This window comes from Gobius niger (assembly GCF_951799975.1).
Source record: "Gobius niger genome assembly, chromosome: 5".
NCBI lineage: Eukaryota > Metazoa > Chordata > Actinopteri > Gobiiformes > Gobiidae > Gobius > Gobius niger.
Genome location: NC_136856.1, coordinates 37,935,038 through 37,948,894, shown reverse-complemented (window position 1 = coordinate 37,948,894; position 13,857 = coordinate 37,935,038).

Here is a 13,857-nt window from a genome sequence, read left to right as displayed (position 1 = left end):
TAAACCGGTAAAATGCATAAACTATCATGCTACATAAAATAAAAATTGCATACAATGGTAAAATTCCATAAATTGGTTAAATGCGCTAATTGGCTAATTTGCATTATGCAATTTGCATAAACTGGCAAAATGTGTTGATTGGTAAATTTGCATTATGGAATTTGCATAAAATGGTAAAATACATAAACAGTTTAAATTGCATAAAATGTTATGTTGCATAAACTTTAGATTGCATGAACTGGTTAAATTGCCAAAACCGTGAAATGCATAAATTGGTTAATTTGCATAAATTATATAAACTGAACTGTTTAAATTTCCTGAATCCTAAATGGCATAAACTGTTAAGTTGCATATACTGGTTAAATTTCATAAAGTGGTTGATTTGCAGAAATTATTTCTATTGCTTAAACTTTTTAAATTCCATAAACTGTTCAATCTGTTGAAATTGCCTAAATGCCGAAATTGCAGAAGCTGCACAAATGGCGGAAAGACCTGGAATCATATTAAAATGCATTGGCTGGATTCTCCTACACACACGAATGGGCCAGATTCCTCATACACACTAATGGGCCAGATTCCTCATACACACTAATGGGCCAGATTCCACATACACACTAATGGGCCAGATTCCTCATACACACTAATGGGCCAGATTCCACATACACACTAATGGGCCAGATTCCACATACACACTAATGGGCCAGATTCCTCATACACACTAATGGGCCAGATTCCACATACACACTAATGGGCCAGATTCCTCATACACACTAATGGGCCAGATTCCACATACACACTAATGGGCCAGATTCCACATACACACTAATGGGCCAGATTCCACATACACACTAATGGGCCAGATTCCTCATACACACTAATGGGCCAGATTCCTCATACACACTAATGGGCCAGATTCCACATACACACTAATGGGCCAGATTCCACATACACACTAATGGGCCAGATTCCTCATACACACTAATGGGCCAGATTCCACATACACACTAATGGGCCAGATTCCTCATACACACTAATGGGCCAGATTCCACATACACACTAATGGGCCAGATTCCACATACACACTAATGGGCCAGATTCCTCATACACACTAATGGGCCAGATTCCTCATACACACTAATGGGCCAGATTCCTCATACACACTAATGGGCCAGATTCCACATACACACGAATGGGCCAGATTCCTCATACACACTAATGGGCCAGATTCCACATACACACTAATGGGCCAGATTCCTCATACACACTAATGGGCCAGATTCCTCATACACACTAATGGGCCAGATTCCACATACACACTAATGGGCCAGATTCCACATACACACTAATGGGCCAGATTCCTCATACACACTAATGGGCCAGATTCCACATACACACTAATGGGCCAGATTCCACATACACACTAATGGGCCAGATTCCACATACACACTAATGGGCCAGATTCCACATACACACTAATGGGCCAGATTCCACATACACACTAATGGGCCAGATTCCACATACACACTAATGGGCCAGATTCCACATACACACTAATGGGCCAGATTCCACATACACACTAATGGGCCAGATTCCTCATACACACTAATGGGCCAGATTCCACATACACACTAATGGGCCAGATTCCTCATACACACTAATGGGCCAGATTCCACATACACACTAATGGGCCAGATTCCACATACACACTAATGGGCCAGATTCCACATACACACTAATGGGCCAGATTCCACATACACACTAATAGGCCAGATTCCACATACACACTAATGGGCCAGATTCCACATACACACTAATGGGCCAGATTCCACATACACACTAATGGGCCAGATTCCACATACACACTAATGGGCCAGATTCCACATACACACTAATGGGCCAGATTCCTCATACACACTAATGGGCCAGATTCCTCATACACACTAATGGGCCAGATTCCACATACACACTAATGGGCCAGATTCCACATACACACTAATGGGCCAGATTCCACATACACACTAATGGGCCAGATTCCACATACACACTAATGGGCCAGATTCCACATACACACTAATGGGCCAGATTCCACATACACACTAATGGGCCAGATTCCTCATACACACTAATGGGCCAGATTCCACATACACACTAATGGGCCAGATTCCACATACACACTAATGGGCCAGATTCCACATACACACTAATGGGCCAGATTCCACATACACACTAATGGGCCAGATTCCTCATACACACTAATGGGCCAGATTCCACATACACACTAATGGGCCAGATTCCACATACACACTAATGGGCCAGATTCCACATACACACTAATGGGCCAGATTCCACATACACACTAATGGGCCAGATTCCTCATACACACTAATGGGCCAGATTCCACATACACACTAATGGGCCAGATTCCACATACACACTAATGGGCCAGATTCCACATACACACTAATGGGCCAGATTCCACATACACACTAATGGGCCAGATTCCACATACACACTAATGGGCCAGATTCCTCATACACACTAATGGGCCAGATTCCACATACACACTAATGGGCCAGATTCCACATACACACTATTGGGCCAGATTCCACATACACACTAATGGGCCAGATTCCACATACACACTAATGGGCCAGATTCCACATACACACTAATGGGCCAGATTCCACATACACACTAATGGGCCAGATTCCTCATACACACTAATGGGCCAGATTCCACATACACACTGTGAGGATTGTAACACAATCTGAACAAGCTTCTGACTCAGGCTTTGCTCTCACACTACAGAACATGAAGAGCATGTCAGTGAGATGAGCTGATACACACATAATCATTCTGAACATAACATAAAGTACAGATAATATACAAACACAAACATCTGACTCACAGATAAGTCCCCCTCTCTGTGCAGAGCTCTGGACTTCACTTCAGCTGGTTTTACTGCTTTGTAACTCCTTTGTAAGTCCTTATCTTTGAGACGACTTCTATCTCCAGTGTTTGCCTTGGCTTTTTCCAAATATCTGTTCTCACATGATACAAAAGAGCCGGGTCTTAACAATTAGTGCTGTGACCCGGATATCTTGCAGGATCACTGTTACTATTGTTCATTTTTATTGGTACGTAAAAATTTATTGGAACCTCAGATAGATACAGACGGCATCTCGTCATAGAAGGGGGCGTGGCTTCGCCGAGGGGGAAAATAGAATCTTTAGAGAAACACATTTGTCCACTCTTTTTTGCCATTTTCTGGTGGAATATCAACTTATTTATCACATAAATAGAGTCAAGTGTAAATCGGGCCCATATGGATATTTTCTCACAGCAGATTGTGCAGTAGAAGTGAAAAAACGGTAGTTGTAGCTAGCGCTAGCTAACCATTAGCATTAGCCCGATGCTAACATGTTAGCATCGGGCTGTTGAACCACTTTGCTACTCCCCATGTCTCTGTATCTCTATGTAGTAGAAAATTATATTCATGTTTCAGTGTTTGTTAAAGACGTTTTTGAATAATTTAAGAAAGTTTAGATTTTTATCCAACTTGTTTTCCCCCTTAACCGTTTTCAAACATGACCATATGTGGGTGATTCCAGAGATGCCGTCTGTATCTATGAGACGACATGGTGATGCCCAAAACTGGACAGAGCAAACATTTGCAAAAAAAAACATTTGGGAGACAAATTCTGAGGACGAGACCACTCAAAGGGAAAGAGGCCTCAAAACAAGGTCAGCAGCAAACCTTTTCCACATTTCTGCCACGCTCTAGTGTGTTATTTCCCTATATTTGAGTGGCCTCGCTCTTTAAAAGTTACTAACACCCAGTTCCACTTGCACAGTGTGGCTTGTGACAATTGCACTTAAAACCACATTGTCATGGGGTTTAGGAAAAAATAATTTGGAAACATTGCCTTTTTTTGTGTACTTTCTGAGAAGCAGAAATCATTCCCCAAACGTTGCCCCATTCTGCGCAGGAACAGTTGATCCATTTCAGTGAGGTTTGGCCTAACAGGACGGGGGGGGGTGCTTGAGCGCTGCCACCTCTTCTCTGCATTTGTGGCTTTGACTGTGAGGACGGTGAACGGCCACGATGCAACACATGGCTTAGTGAGTCTTTGTCAATGAAGGAGGTAGAACACAAGGAAAAGTGTGGCGTGAATCCAGATTTGGAGGCTGTATCGCTCAAAATGCAACTCAAACGTTTCATGAGGAGTAGTGAATACTGAAAACCTCTTGATCATGATTATGTATTTACATTTTTAGCATTTATGTCATACTTGGTTTGCTTGTGGTGATACTTTCAGTTTAAGCTTTGTGGGTGCTGCTCACTGCAGGTTTGTTTAGGTCAAAAAGCAGGGTTTAATGGTGGTTTCTTGCTTAGTATTTGTTTGGATTAAACATTGGTTGAAAGGGAACTATATATGTATTTATTAGTTAAAATGAAGCCTAGGCATTAATTCAACCTGGGAGACGATTTCCAGCATCACATACCTCCAGCCAATGATCGCTTCCGAGAGGGCCACACCTCCACCTCAGCCATCAGCGTAAGAGCCGCACCTCCATAGCAGCCAATCATCGCCCTCGGTCCCGCTTTTAAGCCCCAGCAATCATGGTTCGTTCGCTTCCCAGCTGCGCTGCGACCCGCCTCCACCCCATCTCCGCCTCTTCCATCCACGGCTTCTCCCTGCTGCGGCTTTGCGGGTCTTCCATACCACCACCAGTGTCCAGGCTCCGGGGGAAGGCATCCCTAACTATAAGCTGTTCATCCATACTGACTTTCATACATCGATGTTGCCGCCGGGGTCTGATCGCCAAAACTAATATACATGTCAATAAATCTTCCTAATCACCGCTTTCGTCTGTTTGAGTCTATCCAGGTTAAAATACCAATTAATGGCACTTCATCTTGTATTTATGTTAAGGGGACTGACCATAAGAGCAATTCCTTTTTCGATTCTGATTTGAAAGAAGTGACAGCAAATGTTTTGAATTGAATTGAATTGAAAAAGGCCATAGACGGAGTCATTCATAAAAGTACATGAGACAAAACCCCAAACTACCTGGTGATATAATATCAAAGTTCGACGTGGGGGTGAGGGAGAGCAGGGTGACTTCCCGATTGTTCCCCTTGACTCTGTTACAGGCGTTGGTGAGATGGAGGTCGTGAGGCTGGAAACCTCAGACGTGATAGTTCAGGGCAGGGGTCGGCAAGTCTGTGTCATGGAGGGCCCACTTTCTTCAATGCCGAAACACCTAAAGGGATTAAATATAAAATATAAGTATAAGTTTTGCTAAAGCACCTTTTGTTTCTACAAATATAAGTTTTGCACATAATATATATGACCTAATCAGGTGTTTTGCATGGAGTCCATTTCACATATTTGGTCTCTTATTTATGAATAAATGCTTCTTCAATATTCTCTTGGGGGCCAAAGGTTTTATGCTGGAGGGCATAAAAGTGAATCACACATGTTGACGCTGTGCTCTGCTAGAAATAGTTGTAGGTTTGCTTATTTAGATTATTTAAAGGTACGTGAATAATACACTATGTGCCTTGCAAAAAAACACTACATGCTGGCATTGACTGGAACTGAAAGGGTGGCAGAGCTGATCTGGAGGTTTTCAGCATCACGTTAAAGCCACGCCGAGCTATGGAGGTGAAGGTGGACTGTCACCACACATAGGACCACACAACGAGTGCAATTTTTTGAAAAAAGTGATGAAAAAGCAACAAAACATGGCGACAAATACGTGACAAAAAGAAAAGCATCAAACTAGAAAAACATGACGACACAATGAAAACGTGACAAAAAAGCAACAACAAAAAAACCTGCAATAAAAGCGTGACAGCAACACAGCAACAATGCAAGGGAAAATCTTCTGATCAGTTTTGCAGGTCTTAGCTTTCAAATCAGTCAAGAAGCTTTTCGATTTGGGTAAAGCCGAACAGGAGAAAATGTGCTCGGTTAAAGGAATAGTTCACCGTTTTTCCATACTGAGATATGTTCTTACCTGAGCTTAGACGAGTTGATACGTACCTGTCTGGTCTTTGTGCGTGCCCGTGGAAGAGCGTGGTAGCTTCCAACTTCACCCCGTTTGGAGCCATAGCAATACACTGGCAGAGGCCAAATGCTAACGACATCTTGCGTCGTTTTGCGTGACTGAGAGCACGCACAAAGACCAGACAGGTACGCATCAACTCGTCTAAGCTCAGGCAAGAACATATCTCAGTCTGGAAAAACCGTGAACTATTCCTTTAAGGCGGGGGGTAAGGGGTTAAAGTATAGAGGAGTTAATGTGTTAAAAAAGAGTCAATGTGAGAGAAAAACACAACAAAGAGAGGGAGAAAGTTGAACCTGAACCTGAGCACGTTTTGACTCTTCTTCAAAGAAAGAAAGAAAGAAAGAAAGAATCAAAATAGCGGCGAAAAAGAGCCGGAAACGAGGATGAACACAAGGAGCGCAAACATGACAAAAAGGCGGGGAAAAAAAGGATGATAAAGCAACAAAAATACAACAAAAAAGTGACGACAATGTGGAAACAAAGCAAAACAAATCCAGAAAATCCACCAACAGAATCAGATTTATTCATGTTTTTGTGATCAGTTATTTATGTGGCACTTTGCGCACAACTGTAAAGACACATTTAACCTCTTAACTCCCGCCTGAACCGAGAGGAGCTTTTCCCTCACGCTATCATCATTTTTTTGTTGGGTATTCAACTCATTTTTGCAACTTTTTTGACACTTTTTTTTTGGTCATTTTTTGGTCAAATTTTTAATCACATTTTTGTCATTCTTTCGTCATTTTTTAAATCAAATTTTTGACATTTTTTGGTCCATTTTTATCAAATTTTCGTCATTTTTTCGTCAATTTTTGTCAATTTCTTGTTTTTCATTTTTCATCACTTTTTTGTCACATTTTTTGTCATTTTTTCGTCCATTTTTTGTCACTTTTTTGTCACTTTTTTGTCACTTTTTTGTCACATTTTTGTCATTTTTTGGTCCATTTTTTGTCAATTTCTTGTGACATTTTTGCCACTTTTTCATCCATTTTTCGTCACTTTTTTGTCACATTTTTGTCATTTTTTCGTCCATTTTTTGTCACTTTTTTGTCATATTTTTGTCATTTTTTTGTCCATTTTTTTTCACATTTTTGTCATTTTTTGGTCCATTTTTCGTCAATTTCTTGTGACATTTTTGTCATTTTTTCGTCCATTTTTTGTCACTTTTTTGTCACATTTCTGTAATTTTTTCATCCATTTTTTGTCACTTTTTTGTCATATTTTTGTCATTTTTTTGTCATTTTTTTGTCACATTTCCATCATTGTTTTCGTCTCAGTTTTGTTGCTTTGTCACAGCTTTTGTCCAGAAGCTTTTGGACTGGGGGTAAAGCCAAACTGGAGAAAATGTGCTCGGTTCAGGTGGGAGTTAAGGGGTTAAAAGGAAAACGTTGGTGTTGTTGTGAGAGAAAATGTCCATATTCCATATCTCTCCATCTTCTCCCTCTTCACTGTGTCAGGAGAAAGCTCAGATGTTTCATAATTCTATTCCCTAAAGTTGAAGCGGTTCTTTCCCTGTTTCTGCTGCGAGTTTGAAACGCTCTGAGCTGATTCCAGTCAGGTGAGTGCATGTGCCTCTGAGCGTGCACGAGGCTGTGGTATGAGCGTGCACGTGGCTCCTCTGTGTGTGTGTGTGTGTGTGTGTGTGTGCACGTGGAGAGCGTGCGCTGTAATGAGCAGCGTCTGACTGTGATTGGGGCTAATCGGCCTCAGCCCCAATCAATAAACTCAGACTGGACTGAACTCTGCGTCAGGAGTCAAACCTGTGACCCGGGCCTGGGAAACGTCAGGCCCCCGGGGTGAAACAAGGCCCTCGGCACAGAGCCACTGGCCCACAGGAATGTAACAGCACGTTATTCTGAAAAACTGAATCCTGTAAAGAAGTGAGACGAGGAGACGGCACTTCAGCAACATGAACCTCGAACCCGGGGCTGTCAAACTCATTCTGGGTCGTGGGCCGAAATTCAGCTCCCATGGCGGGTCGCGGGCCACATGTAATAGAATTTTTCTTTCCAATAAATGAACAATAATAAGCTGTGATTTGTTCAAAGCCCCAACTTGACTGTAGCTTCATTAATCCCACCTGAACCGAGCACATTTTCTCCAGTTTGGCTTTGCCCCAGTCCAAAAGCTTCTGGAAAAAAGCTGTGAAAATAGCAACAAAACTGAGACGAAAACAATGATGGAAATGTGACAAAAAAGTGACGCAAAATGGATGAAAAAGTGGCAAAAAATGTCACAAAAATGTCACAAGAAATTTACAAAAAATGGTCGAAAAAGTGACCAAAAAATGACCAAAAAATGACAAAAAAATGACAAAAATGTGAAAAAAAAAATTGATAAAAATTTGACAAAAAAATGACAAAAAATTGATAAAAAATTGACCAAAAAAATGACCAAAAAATGACAAAAAAAATATAAAAAATTCACAAAAAATTACAAAAAAATGGGTGAAAAAATGGATGAAAAAATGACAGAAATGTGACAAAATGTGACAAAAAATGACAAAAAATTTATAAAAAATTGACAAAAAAATGACAAAAATGTGACAAAAAATGACAAAATTTTGATAAAAAATTGACGAAAAAATGACGAAAAAATTACAGAAATGTGACAAAAAATGGTCGAAAAAGTGACAAACATTTGACAAAAAAATGACCAAAAAATGACCAAAATGTGAAAAAAATGTGATAAAAATTTGACAAAAAAATGACAAAAAATTGATAAAAAATTGACCAAAAAAATGACCAAAAAATTGATAAAAAATTGACAAAAAATTACAAAAAAATGGGTGAAAAAATGGGTGAAAAAATGACAGAAATGTGACAAAATGTGACAAAAAATGACAAACAATTGACAAAAATGTGATAAAGAAAATGACAAAAATGCTACTAAAATGATGGGAAAAAAATCTGATGACATGAGTAAAAAGATCCTCTCGGTTCAGGCGGGAGTTAAGAGGTTATTAACAATGGCTTACACTTGTATTGCACTTTACAAGCCTGTGTCACAAGTTCCTCAAAAGTACTGCATAGTCGTCATTATTCATTCACTCCACACTCAGTGGTGATAAGCTGTTTTTGAAGCCACAGCCGCCCTGGGGCAGACTGTCCCTTTACCACATGGCTATATAATGTGTTGTTCATATCCTGAGCTCTTATTATGTCAGTGCCCTCTGCTGGACACGTGTGGAACTCTTTCCTTGTTTAACCTCTTACCCCCCCACCTGAATGGAGCACGTTTTCTCCAGTTTGGCACTACCCAAATCTAGAAGCTTCTTGATTGGAGAGTTTACAGCCTTATTTGAAAGCTAAGACCTACAGAACTGATCTAAACTGATCGTTTTTCTCGCGTTTTTGCCTTGTTGTTGTCACTTTATAACGTTATTTTTCATAGCTTTTTTAGTCATTTTTTGGTTGATTTGTCCCTTTTTTGGTCGCATTTTTGTCCATTTTTTTTGTTGCTTTTTTGTCACATTATTGTTGCTTTTTTATCATTTCTTTGTCTTTTTTGTCACATTTTGTTGCTTTTTTGTGTTCTTTTGGTCACATTTTTGTTGTATGTTCGTTCCATTGTTCTTGTTGCTTTTCTTCTAGCTTTTGTCACCAATTTGACTTTTTTTTTTGTTCAAGAAGCTTTTAGATTTAGGTAAAGCCGAACTGGAGAAAATGTGCTCTGTTCAGGTGGGGGTTTAAAATGTAAGGCCCCCTAGAGGCTAGAAGGAGCACTCTGGTCATCCTTTACAAACTCATAACTCCTCACAGGAACGGGCTAGAGATTTACTTTTTTGTACATACTCAGGGCTGGGTTGTGTCATCTTCCGTATGTTTGACACCCCTGCTCTCACCCCTTCAGCTTTGCCCAAATCAAAGCTTCTTGACTGGAGATTTTGTAGCCTATATAGGCCAGTGTAATAAAGCTTCAAAAGTGATCCAAACAGATCTTTTTCCTCACGCTGTTGCTGCCACTTTTTTTTTTGGGTGACTTTTTTCATCATCACGTCTTTGTCGCTTTTGTGTTGCGCTTCCAGAGTTGGGTAATGCCAAACTTGATCAGATGTAGTCGGGTCAGGTGGGGGTTCTGAGGTTCAAATGCACTGGAATGAACCTAGATCCTGTTTGCGTGCGCTGTCCCTGGACAAATGTGCAAATACGCGATTAAAAAAACAGAGCATCAGCAGCTCGATGGTGAGGTTCAGCACATTTCCTGTTCTGGTGCCAAACCAAAATGTGGAAGTGGAGTTTAGTAAATGATGAGCCAAATTCGCCAGAAATTTCAGTTGGATTCCCTGGAAATAGGAACTCTTTTTCCAGCTTTTTATTTGGTCTCTTTGGTGCATTGAGGACGAAGCGGAAAAGCTCAGAACGATCAAAATGAGACAAACGTGAACAGACTGAAATAATTTACTCATCCTCAAAGTACAGGGTTTAAAAGTACTAGTGTATTTTATTGCCAGAGCAGACGCTTGTTGCACTCCCATAAGTGCAGCTGTTGGCCTGTAGGGGGCAGCGTATATAGAGGCGCACAGTCTGCTGGTTACACTCCCCTTTAAAGGAACAGGCCACTGTTTTTCCACACTGAGATATGTTCCTACCTGAGCTTAGACGAGTTCATGTGTACCTGTCTGGTCTCTGTGCCCGTGGAAGAGCTTGGTTTCTTGCTTCTAACTTCTCCCTGTTTGGAGCTATTGGAATATACTGGGAGAGGCCAAGTGCTAAACCAGACTGGACTAAACTCAAGTAAGAGAACATATTTCAGTAAGGAAGAACGGTGGCCTGTTCCTTTAAACACAGCCCCCAACAATAATCTCTTGCGGTCCCAGATTATTGGCTTGTATCAAAATCCTTGAATAGAGAGTATTATAATTTATATTCTTTCAACGCCTTAAAGGAATAGGCCATCGTTTTTACATACTGAGATATGTTCTTACCTGAGCTTTGACGAGTTCTTTAGGACCTGTCTGATCTTCCCCCGTGCCTTCAGTCACGTAAACACAGCGCAGACGGCGTTAGCATTTAGCCTCTCCCTCTCTCCTCTATAGCTCCAAAACAGGTCAAGATAGAAGCTACCAAGCTCTTCCACGTTTTCCCTATTTAAATATGGTTACGTGAAGTGTTCCACTACAAAGTATAATTACACAAAATTAAACAATGTGGATTTTCTAAGTGGATAAAAGGGGAACTATATTGTAAAGCGTAATAATACCAGGAGTAGTTCGAAATCCGCGCAGTAATCTTCACTTTACTGTGTGGATGCCAAATTAGTTCCCCCTTTTATCCGCTTAGAAAATCCACATTGTTTAATTTTGTGTAATTATGCTTTGTAGTGTAACACTTCACGTAACCATATTTAAATAGGGAAAACGTGGAAGAGCTTGGTAGCTTCTATCTTGACCTGTTTTGGAGCTATAGAGGAGAGAGGGAGAGGCTAAATGCTAACGCCGTCTGCGCTGTGTTTACATGACTGAAGGCACGGGGGAAGATCAGACAGGTCCTAAAGAACTCGTCAAAGCTAAGGTAAGAACAAATCTCAGTATGTAAAAACTAGGGCTGTCAACATTAATCGCGATTAATCAAATTAATCGCAAAAATAATTAATCGCGATTAATTTAATCATCCTATTTCAACAACAACAACAAAAAAAATGTCCTTATATTCTATTTCATGAACCTTAAAGTTTGCAGTTTCTGTCCTAAAGTTTCAGCACAAAAAGAAAATGTCTCTAAAAAGTGAGTTATCAATCCCGGGATCTTCAGAAATGGCTGAAGATCCCGGTTCTCAGCTGTTGGGCTTCTCACATAAATATGAAACTGTGGATTTGGTCAATGAAATGTGCAATCAGTAATCACATGCTTTAAATGTAAGTGTTTTATGTTGGATAAAACATAAAAACATAAAAAATGAATATAATTATTAGAAAAAATTAACTGCGATTAATCACGATTAATTGCATTTCACAAGTGCGATTAATCGCGATTAAAAAAATTAATCGATTGACAGCCTTAGTAAAAACGGTGGCCTATTCCTTTAACTTCTATTGAAACATAGTGACGTTAAACAGGAAATGGGCGACTAATCTAACTTCACTGACTTAAGGCTCAGCAGGTTTAGTTTGGGAAAAAATTGGGAGCTTGAAGTTTCTCATAAAATATAACAGTGATCTGGTTAAAGGAACAGGCCACCGTTTGTCCAGATGTTCTTACTTGAGCTTGGACGAGTTGATGCGTACCTGTCTGGTCTTTGGCCGTGCCCTCGCAAAACCACCAATCATATTGTTAGCATGTAGCCTCTCCTCCTCTCCTCTATGGACCCAAACAGGGGTGAAGCTACAAGCGACCAAGCTCTTCCACGTTTTCCCTATTTGAACACAGTTACATGAGTAGTTACACCATGCAAGTATAGTTACACAAAATTAAACATGTGGATTTTCTAAGTGGATAAAAAGGGGAACTATATTGTAAGGCGTAATAACACCGTCGGAGCACTTTGACTTCACTGTGCGGACGTGGAAGTGCTCATGTTTAATTTTGTGTGGCTGTACTTGGATGGGGTGAAGGCTCATGTAACTGTATTCAAATAAGGAATACGTGGAGGAGCTCGGTCGCTTCCGGCTTCACCCCTGTTTGTCCCCATAGAGGAGAGGAGGAGAGGCTAAATGCTAACACCATCTTTGGTCTTTTTGCATGACTGAGCGCACGCAAAAAGACCAAACAGGTCCTCATCAACTCGTCTAAGCTCAGGTAGGACCATATCTCATAACGGTGGTCTGTTCCTTTAAAGCAGCACTAAGTAACTCATGCCCCTAGAGGCCATAAGCGCCACTGCAGGTGTCGTAGCATGTTGTGTTTTTTTTTACTCATTAATTGAGAGTAAATACTACTCTGACAGAAAAGACAAAGGGACAGAGGGATATTGTACATCCAGTTACACAACGGGGATCATTTTTTTTCACTCAAACTTTGCTGTAAATACTGTTTAAGTCGCAGTTAGCTTTGCCCGTTAGCCTGCTAGCTTCTTCTTCGTGATTCCATTTGTGTGTATTGGTGCCTCTGACCCGGTGCCATTTAGGTTGCAATTGCGGTTTTCTGGCCAAAGACACCGGGGGAGATGAAAGACCCCCCAGTCATCCCATTAACACTAGTATTACCCCCAGAGGGACTACGGGGAGGATTTATTAAAGTAAACAAGTTACTTTGTTCTGCTTTAAAACTAAACGGAAATATAAAGACATTGTTATTTTGGAAACAACAAGTTCATCATAGTGAATGTGCATTATTAACCTTGGACGTTATAAAGAACTGCAGTCACAGCGTCTGAGCACGTTTAGGTCAGTCCGGTCATGTTAAAATGCTCTGATCAATAAATGACTATATTTACTAATGCATTTACATTTTTACTATTTAAATGTTTACATTTCAGTGCAATGACAGAATACATTTTTCTATCCTTTGACTTCAGTGAATTTTATTTTTCTGACCTTTTGATTTAAAGTTTGAGAAATCCTAAAAACAGCTTAGGTTTAACCAGTGTAGCAGAGCGAGGTTTTGAACCTGAGCTTCAGGACACACATAAGTTCTATTGGAAAAGGGTTCCAATAGTTAAACAGAATGTATTTGTTACACAATGTTTTTCATTGAGATTCATTAGTATGATTGATTTAAAAACCCTCTAACAAGTCCCCGCCGACCGCTGGACAGGCCCAAATCACACACTGACATGAGTTTTAGAAGGAAGACTGTTAGAGGATAGTATTAAATCCCTATTTATCACACTGGGTCAGGCT